We start from the raw sequence: 25741 nt of genomic DNA, 5'->3' as shown, positions 1-25741 counted from the left end.
TGAGACTTGGGCAATGAATTAAGTGAGGTAAGACTCATCCAAGAGAGTATCTGGAGAAAGAATGTTCATGGCAGAGAAGACAGAATGAAATTCCCAAGTTAGGATCATGTTTTGTGTATCAGAGGAACAGCAAGGAGGCCAGTGTGACTAAAACAGAGTGAGAGAGAAGAACGGGGGATGAACTCAGAAAAATAACAAGGGTCAGATGATGTAAAGCCTTGTGGATGTTTGTAAACACTTTGGCTTTTACTCTTGAGTATGATAAGGACCACTGTAGTGATTTGAGCCGAGAAGAGAAATGATCTGACTTCCTTTTAAGAGAATTCTCTGGGTGCCATGCTAAGAGAATGGGTTTTACAGGACAAGAGTAAAAGCAGAGACCAGGTAGGAAGCACCCTCAGTGACTCAGATGGTTGAGACAGGGATTGGAGGGCGGGCAGCAGCAGAGGTATTAAGAAACGGTCAGATTCTGGATATAATTTGAAAGTAGAGACACAGAGTCTTTCTGATGTGGTGAGTGAGAGGAAAGAAAGGAAGAGGAAGGACGGATTTTCCATATACTATGATGGAGTAGGCTGCAGAAGCAGCAGGTTTTGGTGGGGGGTAGGGAGAAGGGATCAAGAATTCAGCTTTTGGACAAACTAAATTTAATGCATTGATTAGACATCCAATGAAGATGCTGAGAGTGTGGTTGAAGCTCAGGGACAGAGGTCTGGACCAAAATTGGATACACTGGGGAGTCAATAGCACTTAGGTGGGTTTTAAGGGCCTAGGAATGGATGAAATCACTACCAAGAGAGTTAGTGTAGGTAGAGAAGAGGGGAGAAGAGAGGGAAAGACTGTACCCTGGATCATTAGAAGGTTATGAGGTTTGAAAGAAGAGGATCAACAAGCAGAGTAGATTGAGTAGTAAACCATGTGGCAGGAGGAGTGTAATTTCATTGGAAATTAATGATGAGAGTATCAGGGAGGTGTGTATCATCCAGGATCCAGTCAGGAGACTGCACTGAGAGAGTTATACGTAAAAAATTATTAAGTATGAAATTGCTAACCAGGTAACAGAGAGGGTGAAAGAGAACTCTAAGGTATCATGAAGGTAGAAATTGCAAGAAAAACCTACCACCTCTAGGGCTGGAGGAACAAAGAATGAGGTTTGAATTATTAAATAAGCTGAAGGGAAGGGCCCTGCAGAGCGGAGCTCAGTCCCCTGAGAAGCAGGCACTGTTCAGCTGGTGCTGGTGTTTCTGAGCTCAAAAGAGGGACCCCGTGGGTCTGGGAACCCTTTTCTAAAAAGAAGCTGTCAGCCTTCTGGTGCTTACAACTGTGAGAAGACTGTGAAGGGGTGGGGCATTAGTTTTTCAGGGCTGCCACACGAATTACCACAAACCTGGTGGCTTAAGACAACAGAAATTTATCCTCTCGCTGTCTGGAGGCTTGAAATCTTAAATCAAGGTGTCTGCAGGGCCATGCTTCCTCTTAAGTCTCCAAGAGGGAATCTGTTGCATGCCTCTGGCAACTCTGGTGGTTGCCAGCAACCCTTGCTGCTCCTTGGCTTGAGAACACATCATTCCAATCTCTCCCTCTGTCTTCACGTGGCCTTCTTATAAGGACATCAGTCATCAGGTTTAGGGCCTGCTCTAATCCAGTATAACCTCATCTTAACTAATTACATCTGCAAAAACTCTGTTTCTAAATCAAGTCACATTCTGAGGTTCTTGGGAGACATGAATTTTGAAGGGATACTGTTCAATCCAGTACAGCCAGGTTTTTCAAGCACTGGAAAAAACTGCAATCTGCAATCATATGCAGCAACAGGAAGGAACTGTCACTTCTGGGCTGAAGATGGTTTCTAAGCCATGACACTCAGAAGAACCACAGGCAGACAGGAAGGCCATGGGAAGTAAATGAGAAGGAGCAAGCCCCTTCTTCCTCCACTAGTCTCTCAGGCTCCCTCTAGTATCTTCTACTGCAGAGCCTAACAAGGAGCCATCTCAGAAATCTAGTTTGCAGTCTCATCTCCAGCAGTTCAAACACAATTACAGAAAGGTAGGCGTGGGGCCCAGAGACAACACCTCAACAATATCTTAGCACACAGAGGGAATGGTCAACTGGGTCAAAAGTTGCTGATAGGTAAAGAAAAATGAGAATTAATAATTGTCCACTAGATTTAGCTTCAGTTGTCCCATGATCAAATAAGTTCAGAAAATGCTGTTCTAGGACTTTTTGTTGGACTGGCCAGGCATTTCAGCACGTTGGCCAGCTCCCTTCCAAAAGGGCTCAGCCAATTCTGACATTAGAACAGTTAACAGCCATCATACACATGAGCTCATCTACCAAATACTCACAGTGCTACCCATAGCCACCACATATGCTGTCACTGCCTCTGCTGAATTTTACTTTGATGTTTGCAAATGAGTTAAAAATCACCTTGGAAATGAACATATTCCTAGGGCCATCCATAGACTACATAGACTAGAGGCTACCAATGAAAATCAAATAACAGGCCTAGAATAACATGAAAATTCAGTTCCCTTCCTCTTTCCTCCACTTCTGTAATTTCAGTAAGAAGTCCATGGATGATTGAAAGCAAATGCTTATGTTTTCTTAGTCTACCTCTTTGGAGGGTGACAGAAGCAAGTAAAAGTATTAGAAATTGTTTTGGTAAATCTAGAGCAAACTCAATGTACATTTCTGAGCCCTAGATGCATCCTCAATATCTCGTTGATTTTGTGGGAAATATTTTCTGCTCTTCCTTAAAGTAAAATTCATAAAACATGCTACTTTCCTGATTACTTAAAAATACATAATACAAAATAAAAACAAAGAGAAGATAATATAAAAATAGCATTCAACTATGAATGAAGAAGCTTGTATCATTTTGGGTCATTTGTTTTTTTGTTTTGAGCAATCAAGACCATCTTTGTAACTAGTTGTATAGCGGGCAAGGGTTTTAGCAGCTTTTGGCTGTTTTCTTCAGCTATTATTGAGAAAACTGGTATAAAGGATCTCAGAAAAGCTCTCAGCTTTTGCCTTGTATTACCTAACTACTAAAACTAGCATGTATGGTTATCAGTGTTATAATGTGGTTACAATGAATTTTGATAGTGGAAATTAGTTGAGGATTTTACTTCAATATGTAAATTGTTACTTTTTTGTACTTTTCACAGAAAAATGACAGTATTCAACCAATGTATAAGTTAATAAAAAACCAAAAGACTGAAAGTCACTTTTGAAAGAAAATGCCTTAGTTGTCTATCACTGTTACTTGTTGTTTATTTAACATCGATAATTTTATTTTCTTTCTTAGAAATTAACCAGTTGTCTAAAATAGAGTCCTCACTTCTTTGTATTATTTCTATGACTAGAAACAGAAATATCATTTTTTTTACATTTGTAATACATCTCTCAGTGTCCAAAATCATCCAGAAGAGATTTTGCTAAATGAGAGGTGTGGGGAAATTCATCTAACAAGAATTCCACTAGAACATATAACTGGTCAAACAAAACTGATAGAGAAACAGTAACCATGGGTATTACTTAAATATCTTAATTTGGAATGGTATGTTGCTTGCTGATTAATATCACAAAAGAAAATCAGTAAATTTGCTGAAACCTGAAAATAATCTAAAAAAGTGGGGGGGGGGGTACTTCTGCCAGATTCTCTTTGGGGTGTGTGTGTGTGTGTGTGTTTAGTAACCATTTCCATTTGGTGATGGGTTATCAACCTTCAATGTAAGGTTACAATAGGGATAATAATCTCATTTAATATATGAAGCAGAAAATTTAAAATTACTTTGAGACTGTTTGCAATAATCCATTCATTTTATTTTTCGTGCAGAATACACCTATTTCTTACACTAAAGAAAGGCAATGAATAGTCTTATCTGCCTATGGCTGCATAGATCTCGTCAAGAAATGCAGAGTGAATTTTTTCCCACTATTTTTTTTTTTGGACCAGAACAATTAATTGCTATCAACCTACAGATCTCCACTTTAGTGTCTCATTACTTGAGTGTCCAGCAATCAGGTGCTTTGTGTCACCAACACTCCAATTTCCTAAACTGACCTGGGACCTTTAAAGGTTTCTCGAAGACTGGTCTTTGGACCAGCAGTACTGACACTACCTGGGAACTTGTTAGAAAAGCAGAATATTAGGTCCTACCCAGACCTACTCAGTGAATACGAATCAGAACTATAACAAATGATTTGTATGCACAGTAAAATTTGAGAAGCACTACCCCAAAGTATCAACACTCATATTTGTTTCCATCCTGATAAGAGTTCCTTGAGTAGGAAAAAATGAATTATAGGTATCAACCAGGAATTGTAGCTCAGTCTGCCCACAGCAGTGTGCCATGAAATTCATAAATTAAAATGGATGAAGAACTGTTTATATAGCCACTTTTAACTTAACCATCTTAAGTGAATACAAATACCTACTGAACATCTATACAGAATATCTGTGCCAGGTAATTAGGGTCATCATATATCCCAGATTCCTGGGACAGTCCCAGTTTATACCTGTTATCCTGGAATAATTATTAATAGTACCCCAGCACCTTTTAAACTAAAAAAGTCCCCTTTTGGACAATAAATTATATATAAATATATAGTCACCCTAATTAAAATCTGCTACAAAACACATCCATTACAACCTCCCCAAAAGATTTAATTATAAGAATATACAACATTTCCGCCTCTCTAGTCACCAAATTCTGTTCCCATTTAACACTAATAAGCTGAAGAGAGACACTCCACTGCTGAAATAGCATGGCAACCATTTTCTGTTTCACAAACAAAAAAGTAGTGGTTGTAATCTTCTCATTTTAACTTATTAATTTTTTCTTATACCACTAGGATTTGATATGGCTTATCTTTAGTAGAATCTGGTTACAATCTGACTTAGAACACACCTACATTTTTTTTAAGTTTAATATACGCTTTTGGTGTTGCAGAAAGGGAACTCTCAGAACTATCAGAACTGTTAAGAGCATCTCTGTCCCCATGAATGAAAACACCATTCAATAAATTTCCTACCTGTATGTGCTCAATGGTCAATAGGCTCACTGTGTACCCTAGAAACCTAGATGAAGATCAAGAAAACTGGACACTATCATTCAGTGGCTTGGGTGAGCACGTGGAAGCAAACAAACACCAAGGAGAAAGATGGAAGGACTCCATGGGATTCTAGGTCGACAGGTAAAGAGCATGAAACCACCATTCACTGGCTGCAGGGCAGAGTGTCATGAGATCAAAACACAGGTTTTCTAGGAATGAGCTCTGGGGAAGTCAATTCTGCCCTATTGATAAGAGAAGAGCAGTGCCTGGAGGAGCCGAGGTCAATGAGCAGGAGCTCAAGTCTATCCAGAGGGCAATGGGGCCAGGGGGAGGAGTGCCAGGAGACAGGAGGAGGCTACTGAAGACAAGGATTGGAGGTGCCAAGGGCAGAGAAACCAAGTCAGAAACAAATGTAGAAATCTAGATTATGTGGAAGAGCAACCTGGAGAGGAAACATTCAATTGTTTTAAAGTCTTTTGTTAAGGTATAATTTATATGCAACAAAATTCACCCTTTTTGGTATATAGTTCTGCATGTGTTAACAAACGTGCCACACATCACAATCAAGACATAGAACAATTCTACCACTCCTAAAATTCCCCAAGCCCATCTGTAGCTAACCTTTCCCCTAAATGCTGCCCCGGCAACCTTTTTTTTCTGCCATTTCCAGAATGTCATATAAATCTAATCATATAGTATGCAGCTTCTGTATCTAGCTGCTTCCACTTAGCATAATGCATTTGAGATCCATTCTTGTTGCATTTACCAGTAGTTTGTTCCTTTTTTAAATTAGTGAGTAATATTCTATTATACAAATGAATCACAATTTGCTTATCATTCACCAGCTAAAAGACATTTGGGTCATTTCTAACTCTTGGAGATATGGATAACGTCCATATAAACATTCACATACAGCTTTTTGTGTGAACATAGGTTTTTATTTCAGTTGGGCAAACATGAAGGATGGGGACCAAAGGATCATACAGAGAATAGACGTTAAATTTTATAAGAAACTGCCAAACGTTTTTCCAAAGTAACTGTTGCCTTTCCACCAGCAATGTTGTAAGAGTTCCAATGTTCTTCATTTTTGCCAGCGCTTGGTATTTCCAGTTTGTCTTTTTTTGTCTTAGTAATTCTGAAGTAGGTATGAACCTTGACACGTACCTGTTCTAATCTCCCAGGAATGAAAATACAGTACAGTAAGTTCCCATTAGTGTATATGAAATGAAAAACAGGCATACGTGTAGTTTTAATTTGCATTCCCCTAATGAGAAATGATGTTGAACATCTTTCCCTGTGCTTGTTTGCCAGAAATACATCTTCTTTGGTGAAGTGTCTGTTGAAGTATCTTGTTCATTTTTTTTACTGGGTTGTTTTCTAATTTCTGAGTTTTGAGAGCTATTTTCATGTTATACATACATGTCCCTTACTGGATAAAAGTTTTGCAAATATTTTCACCCGGTCTATGGCTTCTCTTTTCATTTTCTTAATACTGTCTGAACAGAAGTTCTTAATTTTGATAAAGTCAAATTTATCAAGTTTTATTTTAAACACACCATGCTTTTGATTTCATATCTAAGAAATGCTTTCCAACCCTAATTCACAAGTATTTTTTCTTATGTTTTCTTGCTGAAGATTTATAATTTTATGTTTTACAATTACGTACATGATCAGTTTGGAATTAAGTTTTGCATATAGTGTAAGGGATGGATCAAGGGTTTGGAGGTGGTGGCTGTTGTTGTGTTTGCACTTAAATACTCACATATTTGAAATTCTCCATTGAATTGCCTCTGCACCTTTTGCAAAAATTAACTGACCATGTATGTGGTCTATTTCTAGACTCTTATTCTTCTGTCACTCATGTATGTCTGTGTGACACTGTGCTGACTTCTGTAGCTTTAAAGTCTCAAAGTCAGGAAATGTGACTCCTCCAGCTTTGTTCTTTTCTCAAAGTTGTTTTGGCTATTCTAGTTCCTTCATCTTTCCATACACATTTTAGAATCAGCTTGTTGATTTATATATTTTTTTAAAAATCCCAGCTGGGATTTTGATTGGGATGGATGACAGTTTGGGGGAAATTAGTATCTTTACTCTACTGAGTGTTCCCATCCATGAACACAGTACAGCCTTCCATTCAGATCTTTGATTTCCTTCTTCAGTACTTTGTAGTTTTCAGCATAAAGATATTGTACATATTTTGCTAGATTTAGAACTAAGTATTTCTTTTTGTGTGCTATTATAAATGGTGCTGTTTTCTTAAATTTGAATTTTCAACTGTTTGTTGCTGGTACCTAAGAAGAGTATGACTGACTTTTGTACATTAGTTTTGGTAGCTTTTTGTGTAGGTTTTCTGGTACGTTTCATGTAGTACTATCTATAACATTAACGGCACCATCTGTTAACAGGCAGTTCTATTTCTTCCTTTCCTATATTGCATGCCTTTTCTTTCTTTCTCTTACTTTTTGCACTGGCTATGGCTTCTAATATAATTTTGACTAGAAGTGGTTAAAGCAAACATCTTTGCCCAGTTCCCAGAATTAAGGGAAAAGCATTTAGCCTTCTATCATTAAGGATTATCTTAGCTGTGAGTCTTTGTAGATGCCTTCTATAAGGAAGTTCCCTTTTATTCTGAGTCTGCTGAGAATATTTTTTAAAAAATCATAAATGGATGCTAAATTTTGTCAAATACTTTTCCCAGGTCTATTCTGTTGATATAATAATTTACATTGACTGATTTTCAAATGTTGAAACAGCGCTGCATTCCCAAGATAACCACGGTCGTATGATACATTATTCTTTTCATAAAATTCTTGATTTAATTTGCTAGTGTTTTGTTGAAGGTACTTTTGTCTATGTCCGTGAAGATGCTGGTCTGTAGCTTCCTCTTCCTCCCTTTCTCCTTCTCCTTCTTTTTGGTAATGGCTTTGTCTAGTTTTAGGAGGAGGGTAATCCTGGCCTCACAAAATGAGTATATCCACCTTTGCTATATTCTGGAAGAGCTTATGTACAATTGATATTATTTCTTCCTTAAATGTTTAGTAGAATTCACCAGAAAACACATTAAAATTTAGTTGTACCAGTTTCATAGAACTGTGAGGATTAAATGAGAATGTGTATGAAAATAGCCCAGGTCCCATAACAAAAAGCACCCAGACAATAATAAATGTTTGCTATTATTACTAGTCTATGAATCCAACTTAACATAAGTAGTTAGCATAGTGTTAGAACAACAGGCCTGCCCAGTGAGGAAGCCACAGGCTGACATGCACCCAACTAGGTTGGCCAGAAGCAGTTATGGTAAAAACCCTAGAGATTAGTCAAGATCTGAAGAAAAAGGCCTTAAGGTTTCTTTGCTACAATCATTATACATCCATTTAAGATACATTGTGAAGGAGCGTTAATTTTTAAAAAGAATTTCAGCATTATACAATTTGAAACATATTTTATTTTGTAACCATTCTCTAAATTTCTATACGTCCAAGAAAAATTTGTTGCTATTTACTAGAGTCATAAAATTATAAATGAGCTTAGAGGCAGGTGAATAATATAACCAAATTCCTCTCTACTTTGCATTTTAGTGACTACAAAAAGGCATGAGGACTAGACAAAGAATGGTAAATAATGAATTAAAGGTGCCATAATTTTAGAAATCTTAGTGGTTTCCATTACACATTATTACACACTCCGTAGCTTCCTCATACCTCCTTATATGGTTTTGCAGACTGACATTGTAACAGAATTGGAGGAGGGGACAGTGAAGCACACCAGGTGCTCTAACAAAAAGCACCTGTGTAAATGCCTATTAGAATATTAATGAGTCAAAAATGAAAAACAGAATCTAGCTCTTCCAAATGCTAAGGCTCCACTGGCTATGAACAGAGAGGACTCAAGCCCTGGCAGTCCCAGGCTGGTGATAATCACAGAAGCACATCAATGAAAGACGCTGCTGAAGTCAAGGTCTTGTTTCCTGTTTGATTAATAATGAACATTTATTGAACACTGCTCAGCAAGGCTACAAGTAAACCATCTAAGCCAAAAGAGTCTCTATAATGCTCTTACAGAGCTACACAGAATTCACAGATTCCCTTGTTGTGGGGAGAGAACCTGAATTTTGAAGCCTCACAGGTAGAAATCCATTATCTATAGTTGTGACCTCGAGCAAGTAGCACATGCTCTCTGGGCTTCAGTCTTTTCATTTCTAGATGCATTACCCTCTACTGATTTATCCTACAAATATTTCTTGATTGTGCCAGGCTCTGTGTCACCTGCTAGGTCCACAAGGATGAAACTTCAAGACTCAAGATGAGGAAATGAGCATTCACAAAACAGTAGCAAGTGTTGTCACTGGATAAGGAGAAGGTGGTTCAGCTGCACGTTGGAAGGGCACCTAAACTGGACCTGGGAAGATCAGGTTAAGATTTTCCTAAGGAACCTACCTTTAGGTGAGCCCTGAAGGATGCATAGGAGTTAGGTGAGCTGTGGGGTGAAGGGTGAGGGTGAGAGCATCCAGGCAGGTGAAAGGCTCAGAGGAGGCAGATGGAGAGCATGGTGCCACTGGGACCTACAGAGCTCACCGTGGCCCTAGTAAGGAATTGCTAACTGAACTCAAGGCAGTGAGGAGTCATTGGTGACTTTTAACATGAAGTGCACATGGTGGTCCGTGTTTTACAGATAACTCTGGTAGAACAATGGATTGAAAAGGGACAAAACTAAGGCCAAGGGGCTTAGGAAGCTATTGCTTTATTCCAAGTGAGAGATGATGGCAGCTGGGACTTAGGGTATGACAGAAACTAAATAACGGGTGCCTAGAAGCATGACTGTTATGTGCTAGGAACCCAGCAAATGTCAGTTGTCTTCTTTCTTCTTCTTATAATCTGTCCATTGTTTTAAAAGGAATTGTCCAATGTTCCAGTAGCCATCCAAGTAAGACCCCTTTCCAAAGAATAAATTACGAATAAATATTCTTCATAACAGATAGTTTCATATGTCATTAGGGAAGAAATACATTCTATTTTATGTCTATTTTTAGGCACCTCAGGATGAGATTTCTAATAAATGCTGATGTAAATGTAATTTCTTTGCAACAAAATTGTTAGCACATCTTAGTTATGTGTAATAGTAAGTTTTATCGCTAATATTAGCAGACTCTCCAATCACTGATGATCACATCATCTGTGTAATGTCTTCATAGAGTTTTTAAGTAGCATTTTCAAATTATTTTTATAGTTTGGTAGTTTCGTTTTCTATTTGTCTCCTTCCCTCTAGAATGTAAGTTCCAAGAGAATAAGGACTTTGTTCTCTGTTCTACCTCCAGGAGCTGGAACAGGGCCCAGCACTTAACACAGGTGAAAAAAAAAAAAGACCTACAGGCTAGCTCTTTCACAGAACGAATGAAAAACAGGGGTTCATCTGTCTGAAGTAACTGAAATTGCCCACTCCTAACTGGCACGTCTACCTCAAGGCTCTCCCTACTCTAAGTCACAGCTACGCCTGATTTCAAATTCATCTTTTTAAACGTATAGTTCTAATAAACATCATTCCCTGCTCAAATTGAGCCCAAACTGCTGCCTCTGACCTTCAAGGAGTCCTACCCACCCTTGGAGCTCAACCTCCCAGCACTGCCCAAATTCCAGTCCCCACAAGCCTCTCTCCCAGATCAATAGGACCACTTGCCTCCCCAGCTGCCCCCAGGACATGCCACCTCTCCCTCAAACACCGTGCATTTCCCTCTCTGCCCAGTAAGATCCTGCCTGCCATTCAAGTTTTGACTGAAAAATGATTGTTTTTGAAGTTTTTCCTTATTCCTTAAGTCCACAGGTCTCAACTAGGGTGCTTTCGCACACCCTCTGCTCCTACCCTGAGATACCTGACAACGTCTGGAGACATTTTTGGTTGTGACAGCTGGAGGGGAAAATATTACCGGCATCTAGTGAGTAGAAGCCAGGGGTGCTGGTAACCATCCTATAATGCACACCACCACCCCTACAATTACTTGGCCCAAACATCAATAGTGCGGAGACTGAGAAACCCTGCCTCAAGCAAACCTTCACGGAGCTTGGGACCGCTTTCACTGAACTCCCATTCTTTGTTCTATGGAACGTCTCCGTGCCTTGTCAGAACCAACCCTCCCAAGTCTGCGTGTCTGAGATCACAACTCATTTTCCCTAATGAGCACGGCATATCCCTTGCACAAGGGAGATGATCAATTTGTTGACCAAAATTGAATTGAAACTTCTATTTCATTCAATTTTCCACTCATCTATTTTCTCCTGCTCCCTGTTAAGAAAAGGTAAGCATTGTCTTTTGTGCATTTAATCTTTTAAATAGTTAAAGACTGCTGTTAAATAACTTACCTGTTTTCTTACCTCCAGATAAACTCTAGTACCCTTTATGATCTCATAGGAAAGAGTGCCCTTTAAGGGCAATAACTGGGGCTAAATTACTGAATGTAGTTTTGATACTAGTTTTCATTACATACTGTGAATTTATTTCATTTAGCATAGCTGTGGCTTTAGAGCTAATAAACAAGTAAATAAATAGCTAAGCTTGATCTCCAGCTGAGTTAAAAGGTAGCTTTCCTAAAATCAGGACTAAATAGTAAACGCCATGATTTATCTAAAGCACCTCCTTTTCAAATTATCCTAATATTTAACAAAGCTAATAAACATTTGCTGATTTTATAGTTAACTGACATTAAAAATATTTGCTGAGCACTTTACAAATAAAATATTATGGCCAGTGTGCTAAAAGAGTTGTACATTTTGAGATGTTTGGTACATTTTAAATCTGATCACCACCTTCCAGTCTTATCTCTTCTGAGACTTGAAAAATCTATTAAGCTAAGGAACACACACAGACACACCCTGCTTCTTAGAATTGCACTTGGAATTTTGAACAAAAAATTCAGCTTGGGTAAAAAGAAGGATGATCCAACATGATCAGAAAAGATCATCATAAATTCCTTTTACTATTACTAGAAGGTAAGCTGAACTCTCTTGAACATAAACCCAAATGGCCCTCAGGCTGGCGTGAGAAGCTGTCACACTGAGAAGCTGGACATCCCAATTCTCAACGCTATCAGTCAAAGAGACAGTGAAAACCGCTATGAAAGAGCATTTCGTGCTGTCATATGTCAGCCAGATTGAAAATCAGCAGTTAGTTATCCTTTGAGGGAAGGAGGAAACCCCTCCAAGCAGAAAAGCACAATGCGATCAGAAGACCCTGGGAAGGCACTTAGCATTGTCATGGTTTCCTGAGTGAAGATGTCACAACCCATCACCACCATCAGAGGAAATGAAGACACACACACTCTGCCAAAGGACACGCACACACCAGCTAATATGGCCAGCGGAAGGTGCAGAAGTAACTTCAGAAGCACCACAGGGAGCCCCAAGAGCTCAGATACACACTTTATCGCACTTTAATCTTAGGCAAAGGTAGGCAAAATCTGATTTTTAAAATTGTGCAATACCCAATTTCAAACCCATCTACTAAATGAAAAAAAACCTAAACCAACAATCAAATATAGCATGAACTATTATTTTCCATCCTATTTAGGAGCTTTACTAAATAGAACACAATGGTACATCAACCGTCTGCTGTGGTAATGAACACAACACTGTGTAATACGGTAATAAGAAGGGAGTGCGTGACGCCAAGAAGTCGGGAGTGAATGAATTTATAATCCATCACAAATGTCCTTTTAGTCTTACTCAGGCCCCGTCATTGTGCAGTTCCGGTGGAGCTCCAGTGCCTCCAAATTTTCCACAGCCAGTAGGTTTCACTGGTATCAGCCCTTAAGAAGAATCACGTCATTATCCTGGTGTTAAATAAAGCTGCGTGTATAAGATGGCCTGTGTCTTAAGTCTCATATTCAATCATGTGAGTCACTGGTTTTTTCCTCAGACTTGCTGAGAAGTGGATGTCATCCCTCACTGGTTTGGGTTTTATTTTGTTTTGTTTGTGCTCACTGCCTTTGAATGTAATCAAACCTTCTTGTGCACACACATCTGTATCCCAAAAGACAGGCACGATCATTACCTATTGAGGGGCGCAGTAATGAGTGTTTGGGGAAACAATTAGCTATAATGTATTTATCAATAACTGAAGCAAGCTCTGCCCCAACAACACGTCCTCTGTGCGCCATGGATGAAGAGTGGGATGCCATTATCAATACTCCAACTTCAGATTAAAATGCACACAGAGTGGCAGATATTATGCAATCCTGGGTCACTTTTTCAATGTCTTGTGATTTATTCCTTCTGAATTACCCTTATGTCAACTTCATTTGATAGGAAAATATTCATGTCTTTGAACTATGGACTGATATAGGTCACCAAGCTTTCACTCCCTCTTTTGTCAGTCTCTTCTAGAAGCAATTCAGAGGCCTCCCACTCTCATACACAGAAGACTCTGGCAGGGCAATCCCACAGGATACATCGTCTGGCAGTGACCTCAGAAAATAACAGTATTTTTAAAACAGAGTTAGAAAGAAACCAGCAGATTGCTATGGGCATCCCGCACGGTTGTTGGAGCAGCCATCTTTGAACACGTCTGTTTCTTCTCTCCCCTAAGCCTCCCCTGTTCTTTCTCATCACTAATCAAGATTAGAGTAACAGAGCAAGACTCAGTGCCTTCACAGCCCAAATCCTCAGACTGCTTGAATTTAGGGTAAACCTCAAAAGCGAACTATGATAAAGGCTTGTATATTCTCTGCAGACACACCATTTCCGTAAGCAGGTCCAGCTCACACTCGATCCCTTCATAATAGCCACTAAAAAGAGTAAGGTGGTAGTTGTCACAGAAGGAGCATGTTCCCGTCAGACACAACGCTAAGATGGGAGAGCCCTCCCTGTGTTACACCCTGCCCCTTCCCACCCCGGAATATAAATCAGTTTATTACACACAGTGCTAAAATAGAATTTAGGGCAGTCCAACAGCACCTACTAATAATGTATATTTTGCAATGCCTTATTAAATAATTTTCATAGATGAAATAACCTACCTGTACACATAATACCCTAATAGGAGAAATATAAGAAATTATAAATTATATTTTAAAATACGTCAGTGTCCCAGTAGCTCTAGAATACATAATGAAGACAAGATGCTTGCTTCTAAACGTAGAATTACCATGAATGCAAAAAACCCCCAATGTAGACAAACAGAGGTGAGCTTATTAGCAAATTAAATATCACAACTAGTGTTTGTTACCACCGGTGATGTGATTTTGGAAATGATGAACAACTCACAGTAAGATTTTACATAAATAAAATAGAATCTTCTCTTGATTTATAAGTAGCTTCACTCCTGGAAAATATACTATATATACTATATATAAAGACTATATAAAAATACTTGTGTTTATATCTAAAACAGAAAAAGATCTAGGCTTAAATTATTAGAAATAAAATTTTCACATAAACGGATCTCTACTAAGACACTGGAAAGCTGTGCAGTAAGTGAGGCAATGACTTGTTATGTGGAACTGTCCTATGTGCGGGGTCTTTGGTCAATGGAATGTGGTCTGAAGTGACCAGTTCTGAGCCTAGACTTAAGAGGCATCACATTTCCATTCAGCTGTCTTGTACTTCTGCCATCTCCATGCAAAAATAAAATGAACTAGATAGCCAATTATTCCAAGTAGGATTAAAAATCTGAACCTAACCTGCAACTTAGAGAAAAGCCAGGAAAGCCAGCTCCCAGCCAATCCATAGAAGCATGGGTGAAAAGAAATGATTATTATTTTAAGTTACTAACTTTTAGAGTGACTGGTAAGGCAGCATGATGTAGTAATAAATGTCTGGCAAATACTTTCCCACTCAACACAGGGGAGATAATCACGGTTAAAGGAGAAATGGAAAAGTCAATGAGAAATTCATGATGTTGGACAGGGAATGAGTGGACACTGGGAAAAAATGGGTGGGATCCAGGGAAAGGGTAGAAGTTAGCCAGTGGTATATAAATACACAATGCTGAGTCACTAGCCGTATGAGTCGCTCGATATTAGGAGAACCCTCCAACAAACCACACCAAGCGTATCTCCTGAGCTCACTCCCCAACAATCACCTTGAAGGACAGAACAGGCAAAGCTGGCCAGAGCCATAGATTCACATAAAGGCAGACAGAGATGTAACAAGGATTGAATAAGACCCATGGTTGTTGCAAAATAAAACCTCTGTCATCAAAGTTCAAATCACGGTTCATTTATCCTTTGAGATTATAAACACTGATAGCATTAAATAACCAATAGGCCTGCAGCAAGCCCATGAGTATTTCATTTTTAGCAATATTTTTCCCTTAAAAGAACTGGTATCTTCTACAAACCTGGCTTCTATCACTTTGATATTTTTTTAATTAATTAAGTGTACCTGGCATTCCATCTTGTTACTAATGTTCTGATACTTTTATGGTTGTTATTCAATGATAAATAAAAGAAATAATGAGTTTAACTAAAATGCATACAACCACAGCAATGATTCCGGGTTCAAATGAGATAGGAAATGCTTTTTAAATAATTCATATATGTTTTTGAATTCAGATAATGCCACATGACTCTGTAAAGTTCCTAGAATCTATACAAAAAAATTAACTGAGCTTCTAACTAGATAAAGCAATGAATAAAATACAATTATATACAAGAATCACAGAGTTCACAAAACAAAAACAAAGCAGTGCTTATAAGTAACAATGCAATAAATTTGACAATCTGGATGAAATTGACAAAAAAAATTTTTTAATGCAGTTTACCAAAACTGACACAAAAAGAAACGGAAGCTCTAGGGCCTTTATCTATTAAGAAGAAATGATTTTCCAATTAACCAGAGGCTTAAAAGCATTGATGAAATTCTATATATATTCATGCAAAATTTTAGCAAATTAGAAATAGAAGGAACCTCATCCAATCTGGTGAAAGTGCAGGTCAAATGACAAAACAGCTCCTGAGAGGCTCAGGCTCAGGTCACAGACAGAGCTGTGCTGCAGCCAAGAGCGTGGACCAAAGCAGAGACAATTCTCTGCCTCTGGCACCTTGTGGACTGGAAGTTTGGACATTTAGAGACGGCACCCTGGCATAGCCATGATATTCCCATGTCCATCGGCACTAGTAAGGCTCTGCTAAGCAGTTTCCCAGATGGTGCGCATGGAAATACAAAAAAAAAAAGGACAGGACAGGGAAAGCTGTGTTAGGCACTTCCCCGAAGATTAAAGTCAGGATAGCAGAAGAGGGTTATGTGTGGAAGGGGCATGCAGGGGGCCGCTGGGGCACTGGGAAGAATCTGTCATGATCTAGGTGCTGGTTAAAGAGAAGTACCCAGTCTGTAAAAATCAATTCAGCTATACCCTTTTAATACACACATTTAATATACCCTTTTCTTTCTGAATATTACACTTCAGTAAAAAAAAAGTTTTAAAATATTTTCAGCCCCTACGTGTCCAGCGCCAGGAGTTACAAAGATCCCAATGACTTGGCCTCTTTCCTTGAAGTTCAAGGCCCTCAGAGTCTAAGGATTCCTGAGTCGAAGGACTCAGGAAAGCTCATACAGAGAGGCCATGATGACACAGCGTGAAAAGCACTCCTACAGTGTGGCCAGCATGGGACTGGAGAGTCAGAGAAAGGGACCCGAATTCTGCTGTGGAGAGTCATGAAAAGTGACTTCTAAGCTGAGGCTTGGAGGACAGGGAGAAGCCTTTTTCATGGACCAATGTGCAGATGTTGGGGGTGGGAGGAGGATAGATGGTGGGAGGGAGGACATTCCAGGTCTATGGGAAGAGAAGATTAAAGAACTGCTCATCTCCAGTCTCCTCAAATACACAGTCACAGTAGAATGAATAATGTCTCTCAAAGCAAAACATGCTGCATATGAATACAGGCGTATGACAGCTGTTGGACACATAAGATTCATTGAGAACAGAGGTGGGGAAAGGGGGAGGTCCTCAGCTTTCACAGTCTAGCTTAGCAACGAGCAGTCCTTCACAAGGGGCACTGTATTGTGTATTGAACATTTATAGGTATGTGCCTTTCTTCGTTCAAAAAGAAGATAGTTTTATTGAGTACCAAAGTAATTTATGTTTTCACAACTATGACTACCTTACTGATATTACGGACTAGAAGAGTATCGATGGGAAAAACTGGCACTGCTTTTTACCACTGGAACATTAATTGAGACATATTTATATTTGTTTAGACACATTGGAGAAATAGCATCATGAGGTCATCTTGAAATTAACTTTTACCACCTTTACTAATGCCTTAGTGATAAAACCAGTACGTGCTTATGTTGAAAACACAAATGATTCAGAAATATATCAAGTAGAAAGTGTCAGGTTATCTCCAGCTTTTCCTCCAAAGATAATAGTTTGGTCTTTATCTTTCTAGACTTCTAATATACCTTAATTTTTAAAATAGCGATGTACCGTATATTCTGGTCAATAAATTGCTAAATTTTTAACTAATAACATATCTTCAAGACAGTTCCATGTTAGCACATATAGGTTCACCTCATTCATTTCAATGGCTTTGTAATAATTCATTATTTAAATGAACCATAATTGATCTGATTACCCTCTGGTGAACATTTAGGTTGTTTCTAATTTTTCACTACTGCAAATAATGATACCATGGACATCTTACAAAATTCTGATGATTTGTGAATATTCTGGTACCTCTGAGCATGTCTGAAAGGGAGAGACTAAGATGTCTCCCAGGCGAGGACTCATCTCAAGAGAAAGGCAATTTCAGACCCACTATTTATAAGCCTAGGACAACGGGCCAGTGTCAGAAGGGACAAGTGATTGTGAATACAGGAGACCATGTCACTTGAAGTGTCCTCTCACCAGCCCCCATGCATTCACACAGTCTCTAAACTCCCCAGGGATGTGAAGAGCCCATGGTGGTATCAGCAGATTCTATAATGCTGGACCCAGGGCGTCCTGGGCGGTGGGCGGCAGGTCTGGCAGCACTGTAGCAATGCTGCTGCAGGGAACTAGGGGCAAGAACTGCAGGAGTCACTTCTGAAGACTCAAAGCAACAGAAAGGAGTCTTTAAAGAAGGCTGGGAATCCCCAACCAGGGTAGGAATAGAACCAGAGAGATGACTGTAGAAGCTACTGTGGGTCTATGCTTCCACCTCCACACTGATGTGGCCAATAGGAAACCCAGGCTGCAGATTGAATTGGGTACTTTAAAAAATAATAATCTTTTTACTTAAATTACTTTTGTGTTTACTGCAGCTCATACTGTGTTTAATGTGCATGAACTGAGGCATGCTGACACATAGTGAAAAAAATAATAGTACGAGGTCAAAGGTGAGAACGGCCCCACAGAATCATCTGACCATCACTTCCTAAATACAAACCCACATGAGCACAAAAATGGAATTCGGGGGTAGGGGAAATGGTGTGCTTAGGACTATTAAAAAGAAATATTAAAATGAGCATATTTTAAAGCAGGCTAGTCAGAGTTTGAAATGACAAAGTGGGTCAGCTGCTCTACCCACAGCCAGAACGCAGGGCTGTTCCCTGCTGCAGAGGCTCGGGCGCTGTGTGACTCATCAGAGGGACTGTGAGCAAAGAACAAACATCTTAGATATTTCTCTTAGGAAAATTTCGGCCCCCAAGATCGCTATTTACCTTGTGTGAATCTGCAGATTTTACAACCTGAATTTTGGAGGAAACGGTGTCTGCAACAAACTGCTGCTGTTCCCGGTTTTCCTACGAAGGCTGACAGGGAAGTTCAAGGTCCTGGTTCAGCAACCACAGGAGCTGTGATGGGGAGGGAAGGTCCACGGAGGTGACCAAAGAAAGGAGAACTAAGGCTAGTTCTTCCAAAGCTCCGGATGCTCAGTCAGAGGTGTGGACACACTGGGTGGTTGCAGTCAGGTGATGACAGTCACGGTGTAGCGCAAAGGACACTAAACTTGGTTCAGTCAATTATAAGCCATGTATCTGGAGAAAATCACAAGTTCCCTGAGTAATGAGAGGCCCCAGGGTGATTATGAAGACTAAATATAATGCTCCCCATGCACATGCTACACACAAATGCGCGCAGGCTACCAGAGTCTGCTACATAGCTGGCAAGGTCCAACGCGAAAGGAAAGCATGGGGGTCTCTTGACCACAGAATTTCAAAAGGTGATGGCAGAGCATAAACCTAACACAGAGCCCTTCTTAGTATGAGACCCCGTGTGACTGCACAGGCCACAGGTCCATGTAGCCAGCCCCAGGTGTCACCATTCCACAGTTGAGTGCCAAGAGCTGTAACTGCAGAGCTGAATACCCTCGCATTGGGTAAAATGCCGGAAACATTCAGGATTGCATTATAATAAAAAGGAAGCAGGATTTCATACATTGAAAAGGAATCCTTTCATTTTACAAGACAAACATTGGAGGAAGAGAAAAGACACTGTTAGTGTACAGTACCTACAAAGTAACATGCTTGGAGCTTTATGTATATTTTTCCTATTTAAACTTCACACACAATCCTAAAAAGTAGATAGTAAAAACTACCTTTTTACAGCTGAAGAAATTAAGGCTCTGAGGGGTTAAGAAACTTGTCTATGGTTACACTATTTTTCTCCAACCGCTCATTAATTCTCTGGTAATATTTACTGAGCTCCTTAGACACCAGGGAGAAAACAGCAAGACAAGACAACAACCTTCCCTAATCCTGTCCTTCACCTCCTGGAATTTAACAGTTCAGTCAGGAGAGATAGGTATTAATGAAAGAATCTCATTTTTGTTTAAAGGGAAATGGTAAGATTGATGAGCTTTATAAACAGAGTCGCCAGATTTAGCAAATAAAAATACAGGATGCCCAGACAAATTTAAATTTCACAGCAACAAAAAATAAAGTTTTAATATAAGTATGTTTCATGTAATATTTGAGACATTTATGTTAAAAATGAATTCAAATTTAACTGAGCATCCTCTTTGTCTCTGACAACCTTATTTACGAGGAAAAGTACACTGTGAGAGGGAGAGGGAACTTTAACCTCACAAAAGAGGTTTAGGAGGCTTCCCCAGAAAGAGAAGACTGGACTAGAATCTGAATAACGTAAGGCATCAACGTGACAAAGGCAGGCTGGAGCAGGTGGTACGGCTGCCATAGCAAGAGGGGACTGATGTTTAAAGATTGCCTGGATGGGAGAGGTTTGGGGGCTATGCAAAATGAGGTTACGGAAGTGAGCAGGGGCCAGACCATCCAGAAGGCCTTAAAGGCTAAAGTTTTCAGTCTTTATGCCGCTAGACTGAGCAGTCACATGTGATGACCCTTCTGCCTATGCCCGTCCTTCTTTGATACCATCTACATAACTGTCTCCACAGAGTCCTTCCCAACCACCTACCTTACTCACTCCGCCTCTGACCCTTACCAATGAAGTTCGTCATCCTGAAGTCTGTCTTGCCGGCTAGGATGTGATTTCTCTGAGAACTTCAAGTAGATAGTCAATAAATATTGAGAACAATATAACCTAGAAAGTCCATGTCGCACTGCCTGCTACTAGTTCATGTGTTCATGCAACTGTGGTCCCCAGACGACAGCATCCAACCCACTTGGCAGAGCCTGATGAGCAGTACACTCTGGGCCCACCCATGAATTCACCCATTCAGAACGTCTAGGATGGGGCTCAGAAATCTTCACTGAAACAAGATCCCCAGGAGAGTTTAACACATGACTATTTGAGCACCCTGATCTATTAGGCTAGTCTAGGATTCTAGTTCAAAGGATTTTCAAATAGTGGCAAAAAACAGGAGAAGGCACTCAGTCTAACTTGTTACAAATCTCATTGTGTTCTTGAACTGTAAGAGGATCCAAGTGCTATGAGAAGACTAACGCCCATCAATATAGATCTTAGTGTCTGGTCTTAATCATTTGTATTGCAAACTGTACACGGGAAAAGATACAGCAGGCATTGTGTGCATTAGGTGGTCATCAGAAAACACTGAAAATGTTGTCTTGTTAAGCTGATCAACATATCTGCTTTACAGTAAGCTGAAATGATTATTTTTCAAATTTAGTCTTTTTAAAATGCTTTAATTCATACTCCTCATGGCATAATACAAAATCTAATATACCAATTACTTTACAAAAACAGAGCCAGCCCATAGCTCCATGTAGAATTTCAACACAAGTTAACCAAAACACTTCTTATATTCTATTTATAAGAACAGTTCAAATTTAAAATAACTCATCATATTTTTTTGTATTTCACACAGAGAAAGACAATTATAACCAGAAAGGACCAAACCATCCACTCCACCCCTCTCCACTCATTTCACTGTGTTCACTTCTTCCCAATAAGGGAAGCCATTGTTACAAGAGGTGCTTGTGATAAAACTGAATGGTGTCCTCATACCCCCTGCAACATATTTTTGGCAAGAATTAAAATGGTAATTTTGTCCCGCACTGTTATTTCCATGGTGTCAAATAAAGAAGCTTCAAATTCTATCCATTGCAACATTTTATTCTGGCTGCTCAATAGAGCTGGAATTGAAAAAGCAAAAACAAAAATAATTTAGCAATGTTGTACCAAAATTGTACCAATGCATGAAGCTGGGGTAGGGGGACTACCTCTCCTAGGTTTGCAAACAGACTTCATTTAAATGACGAAGTTTGTGTTAAACGAGCAATGATATACATGCTGTAAACCAGGGATCAGACAGAACCCCCAGCAACGTGGAACCAAGAAGCACTAGTGAATTGTAGGTTTTCCCCTGGTGCAGCCACACAGAATTAAAAAGGGCATTTTAACTTTTAGTATTCACAGAGATCTACCATTATGCATGAGTAATATGAATAACAACACAGTGATCTGGTGAGGAAGACAATTTGACACATCAATTTGATGAAATATGTCATCAACAAGTTTACTTCAGAATAAGACCTAATATCTCTAATTATAGGAAATGGATTTTCTGGTAATTGTGGTCACATAATATACTGTGTATTTTGATGCCTTTTGTGGTAATCTTGAGGGTGGAAACTGCATCCTTCTCTGAGGCACCTTTGACATTTATGGAATAGGGCAGCATTAATAATGAGTAGGATTTTTACCTAAAAGCTTGTAGGCTAGTCTGCTGCTCAGACCAGAGAAGCTACTTTTAACTGTCATTGGGTCATGAAAAATAAATTTGATTTCTCTACTGCATCATCAAAACACTCAGATGTAATCGGAGCTTTTTTTTCTTTCTTTCTTTTTTTTTTTTCTTTTCCTTCTCCAGACAGGCAGCAGCTAATGGCATTTGATCCTACATTAGACTGCTAGGAAAAGTCTACTGTCTGCATCTGCTGACATTGAAGGCCAAATTTCATTAAAGGAACAGTGCCTGGGGAAGTCTCCAGACTTTTTAAAAAGACAAGTGTTTTCCTTTTCCTTAAAGGGATTTTTTCCATAATATTTTCCTTTCATAAAGAATTTGTATGTCTAAAACTCTCTGAGACTCTCTTTTGTCCTCAAAACAATTCTGGAATAAGAGCTAGTCTCAGCTATTTTTCACATTTCTCGAATATGGAGGATGAACTCAAGAGGGTAAGTAACTTGTCCAACGTGACGTCACACAATGCTTGGGAAAATGAGACTAGGATCTTTGTCTCTGGGCTCTTTAATAACTGCTTTTATCCCTTCCTCCCTCCCTTCAACATCCCCTACCCCACCCCACCCCACCCTCTCCATCCCTTTTGCCACATATAATGCAGATTTGGTGTCATTCTGGAAAGCCAACAGAAAAACCTTTCCCATTAGGATTTCAGAAAGTGAGGTCCTTTTTTTGTTTGTTTTTTAAATACATTGAATGAAACGTGGATTAGGCTTTTTATTTTCTACCAGGGAATGCATTTGTAGCACTGGGTGTTTTTTCTTTTTAAAAAACATATTTTTATGTTATAAAAGAGGCATGAGGCACACTGTTTAGTAAGCCTTCCTGAAACCCCACTCAGAGGCCAGGCCTCCTGACAGAACTCCTGACGAATGGTGAAGGAATGGATGAGCACTACAGACTGAGGAACAGAATCATTGACGCTTTCACATGAAAACTTGACACGAGCACGAGGTCCTTCAGAATTTGCCACTGAAAATGAGTGGCTGTCAAAGAGATTAATGCCAAATGCTCCTCCAGGATTAAGGATCAGAATTAAACCGAGACAACTTTCTCGCGTTGTCAGTTAAGAATGAAAGGAGGAGGCGAGAGAGGAGACCATCAGGGTATCCCTGTCGTGGCGCCTTAGAAGACGCCCCATCTTTTCGGTCCCCCGGGGAGCGCTCGGGCGCTGCGGCGCCTTCCCGGCACTGCGGCGCACTGCGGAGCCGCCCGCCAGCCCGCAGCCTCGGCCCTGCGGGGCTTTCCGGCCGCCGGGCGCCGCCGCCCGCCCCCGCCTCAGTCTGCCCACCCCCCTACCCCCCACCCCCGGCCGGGTGGCCTCGCCCGCTCGCGGCTGTCCGCGCCGGCTGCGCTGCACGGCATCCATCACCCGAGAGCCTTTTGACGCACAGTCGCGCGCTCCCAGACGGAGAATCCGCCGCCTCCCCCATCCCCCACTCCCACCCACCCCTCGCGGGTCTGCATTTGCATCACTCGCACACGTAGCTGGTGACGCGAGAGCCCCAACCCCGGGCCGTCTGGGCAGCACCTCCAGCCCCTGTGACTCAGCCCCTCCCCCACCGCCCCCGCGCGCCGGGCGCCTGAGGTCCCCGTACAAATGCTCTGGGTTGGGCATCTGCGGCGGGGTGCCCGCTGCCCCCCTGCCAAGTTCATCACCAAATTCCGCAGTCCTAGTCGGCCCAGACCCGGGTGGCCCCCTCTGCACGCTGGAGAAGTCTTCCCAGTTCTAGAACAGAGGCGGAGGGGAAAGAGCCCGCCAACAGAAACGGGTAAAGTGTTTGGGTGATCGCCTCCACCAGCCTTCATTACCACCTGAAATTACCTCACTAATTAGTCTGTTTACGCGTCATAGCCCCTCTCCCAGCTGAGCCTAACCGGTGGGTCTATTTTGCGGCGCCTGGCGCACAGTAGGCGCTCAATAGGTTTTTGGTGGATGGAGGCATAATGTAGTGAAGTACAAACACTTACAAACAGCCCTGCAGGTTTTCGTGCTCTCCACCCCTCGCTTGTTCTTGCGAAGACACTAAACAGGGGCTTCGGGGATTTATGTGGAATAGTTTTTAAATCTCCGATGTTTCTTTCAGGCTCCGGCAGCGCCTACTGCGGCTGCCTCTGCTCTCCCGCCACTCGCACGTCTGCAGAGGGATCCCCGCCTAAAAGTTGAGCCCAAGGCTGGGTTGGGGGCCAGGGTTTCGGAGCTGCTCCTTTTTGAATCAACCTCCCCCTGCCCGTCGAACCACGCAAGCAAAGGACCGTGGAGGTCCCCGCAGAAGGCGGGCACGGTCCCCGCAACCAGGCGGCTGCCCACCTGCCTCCCCAAGGAATCTGGGATAAAGCGCGCCCGCATACCCTGACCCACCCCGGGCAAACCGGGCTCACTGCATCTGCTCTACCCTTACTTCCAAGGTCCCGCTACAGAAAAGGCGCCCGGCCAGACCGGGCAGCACCTGGCACCTGCAACCACTTCCCTGGGGGCAAGTGGGGCAAAGTTGCTCTTCTAAAAGGCTACAAAAAGTTCCCCAGGCTGCTGCGCCCGGCGTCCGGGTCGGGAAGGGAAATCCCTCCACCGCTGCCGGGGTCCCTCACTCACCGCTCCAGCCGCCGGGGACCCCCTGCCCTCGCAGCTTCTGCCGCGGCCGCGCGGGCGTCGCTCGGGCTCGCTCCCCGGGGCCGCCTACGTCTGCCACTCTCTCCTGCGGCGCACGGAGTGGTGACTCCTCCGAGCGTGTCAGCGGCGAAAGGAGGGGCGCGAAAGTGGCTTCTGGCTTGCACGCTGCGGTCCTCCGCCGCCGCCGCCTCGCCGCCTCGCCGCCTCCCCCCGGCGCTGCAGTGCCGGGCGGCGGCGTGGCGAGAGTACGAGCCGCGCGCAGGGAGGGAGTCACGGCGCGCGGGGGAGGCGGGAGCCGCGCACGACTCCGTGCGGGGCGGGCTGACGTCCGGGAAGTCGGGGTGCGAGGCGCGGCTGTGGTGCGGGATGGGGGCAGCTGGGGCCACCCTCAAGTCGCAGGTACTTCTGGAGAAGTCAGGGCTCCGAGTTCGCAGCAGGAGGAAGGAAGGGGCCGCAGTCCTTAATTAGTCACAGGGTGTGACTCTGCGTTGCGCACCTGGGGGCGGCGCCCGGGTCTGGTCCCGCGGGACAGCAAGGAATTCTGAATGGTGGACCCGGCTTGCGCCAGGGGAATAAGAATTTGTCTCCTATTTCTGGGCTTGGGACTGACCTATTAACTTTGATTTGGCTTCCAGGGAGCCGCCAGGCCGGGCTAGGAAGCCCATTCCCCCATGGCCACCCCAACGCTGACTTACAAGTCAAGGCGAAGCTTGGGGCGCAGCAGGAGTAAACAGGAGGAAACTTTGCCGGGCGCCGGGGGTCACCCCAACGGCAGATAGGGCCAGACAACAGGACTCACAGGCAGACGTTGGAAATGGCCTTTTGCGGGGGAAACCTCTCTCTCTCTCAAAATACGCTAATTTTGTTTGTATTTTCAGAAACACTTAGCCCCTTGGCGTACTGGAGACCCCAGCTCGAGCTTCCTCGTTTCAAAGCAGCGGGGTCCGGTGGCTCGGAAGAAACCTGCCCCGGCGAGGCCACAC

The 25741-nt window shown here is 42.0% G+C and overlaps 1 protein-coding gene across 1 annotated transcript in view; it reads right to left on the bottom strand.

Annotated features, from left to right (window-relative positions):
- The window catches only part of SV2C (synaptic vesicle glycoprotein 2C), a 196281-nt gene extending 171330 nt beyond the window's left edge, over nt 1-24951 (bottom strand). The window contains exon 1 of the mRNA XM_031446878.2: nt 24741-24951. The gene's annotated coding sequence lies outside the window, so the exon portion shown is untranslated. The remainder of the gene's footprint in view (nt 1-24740) is intronic.
- Nucleotides 24952-25741: the final 790 nt, after the last annotated feature.

This window comes from Camelus dromedarius, chromosome 3 (genome assembly GCF_036321535.1).
Source record: "Camelus dromedarius isolate mCamDro1 chromosome 3, mCamDro1.pat, whole genome shotgun sequence".
Lineage (NCBI taxonomy): Eukaryota > Metazoa > Chordata > Mammalia > Artiodactyla > Camelidae > Camelus > Camelus dromedarius.
The sequence above is the reverse complement of the archived record's forward strand: the minus strand, read 5'-3'. Positions and strand labels throughout refer to the sequence as shown.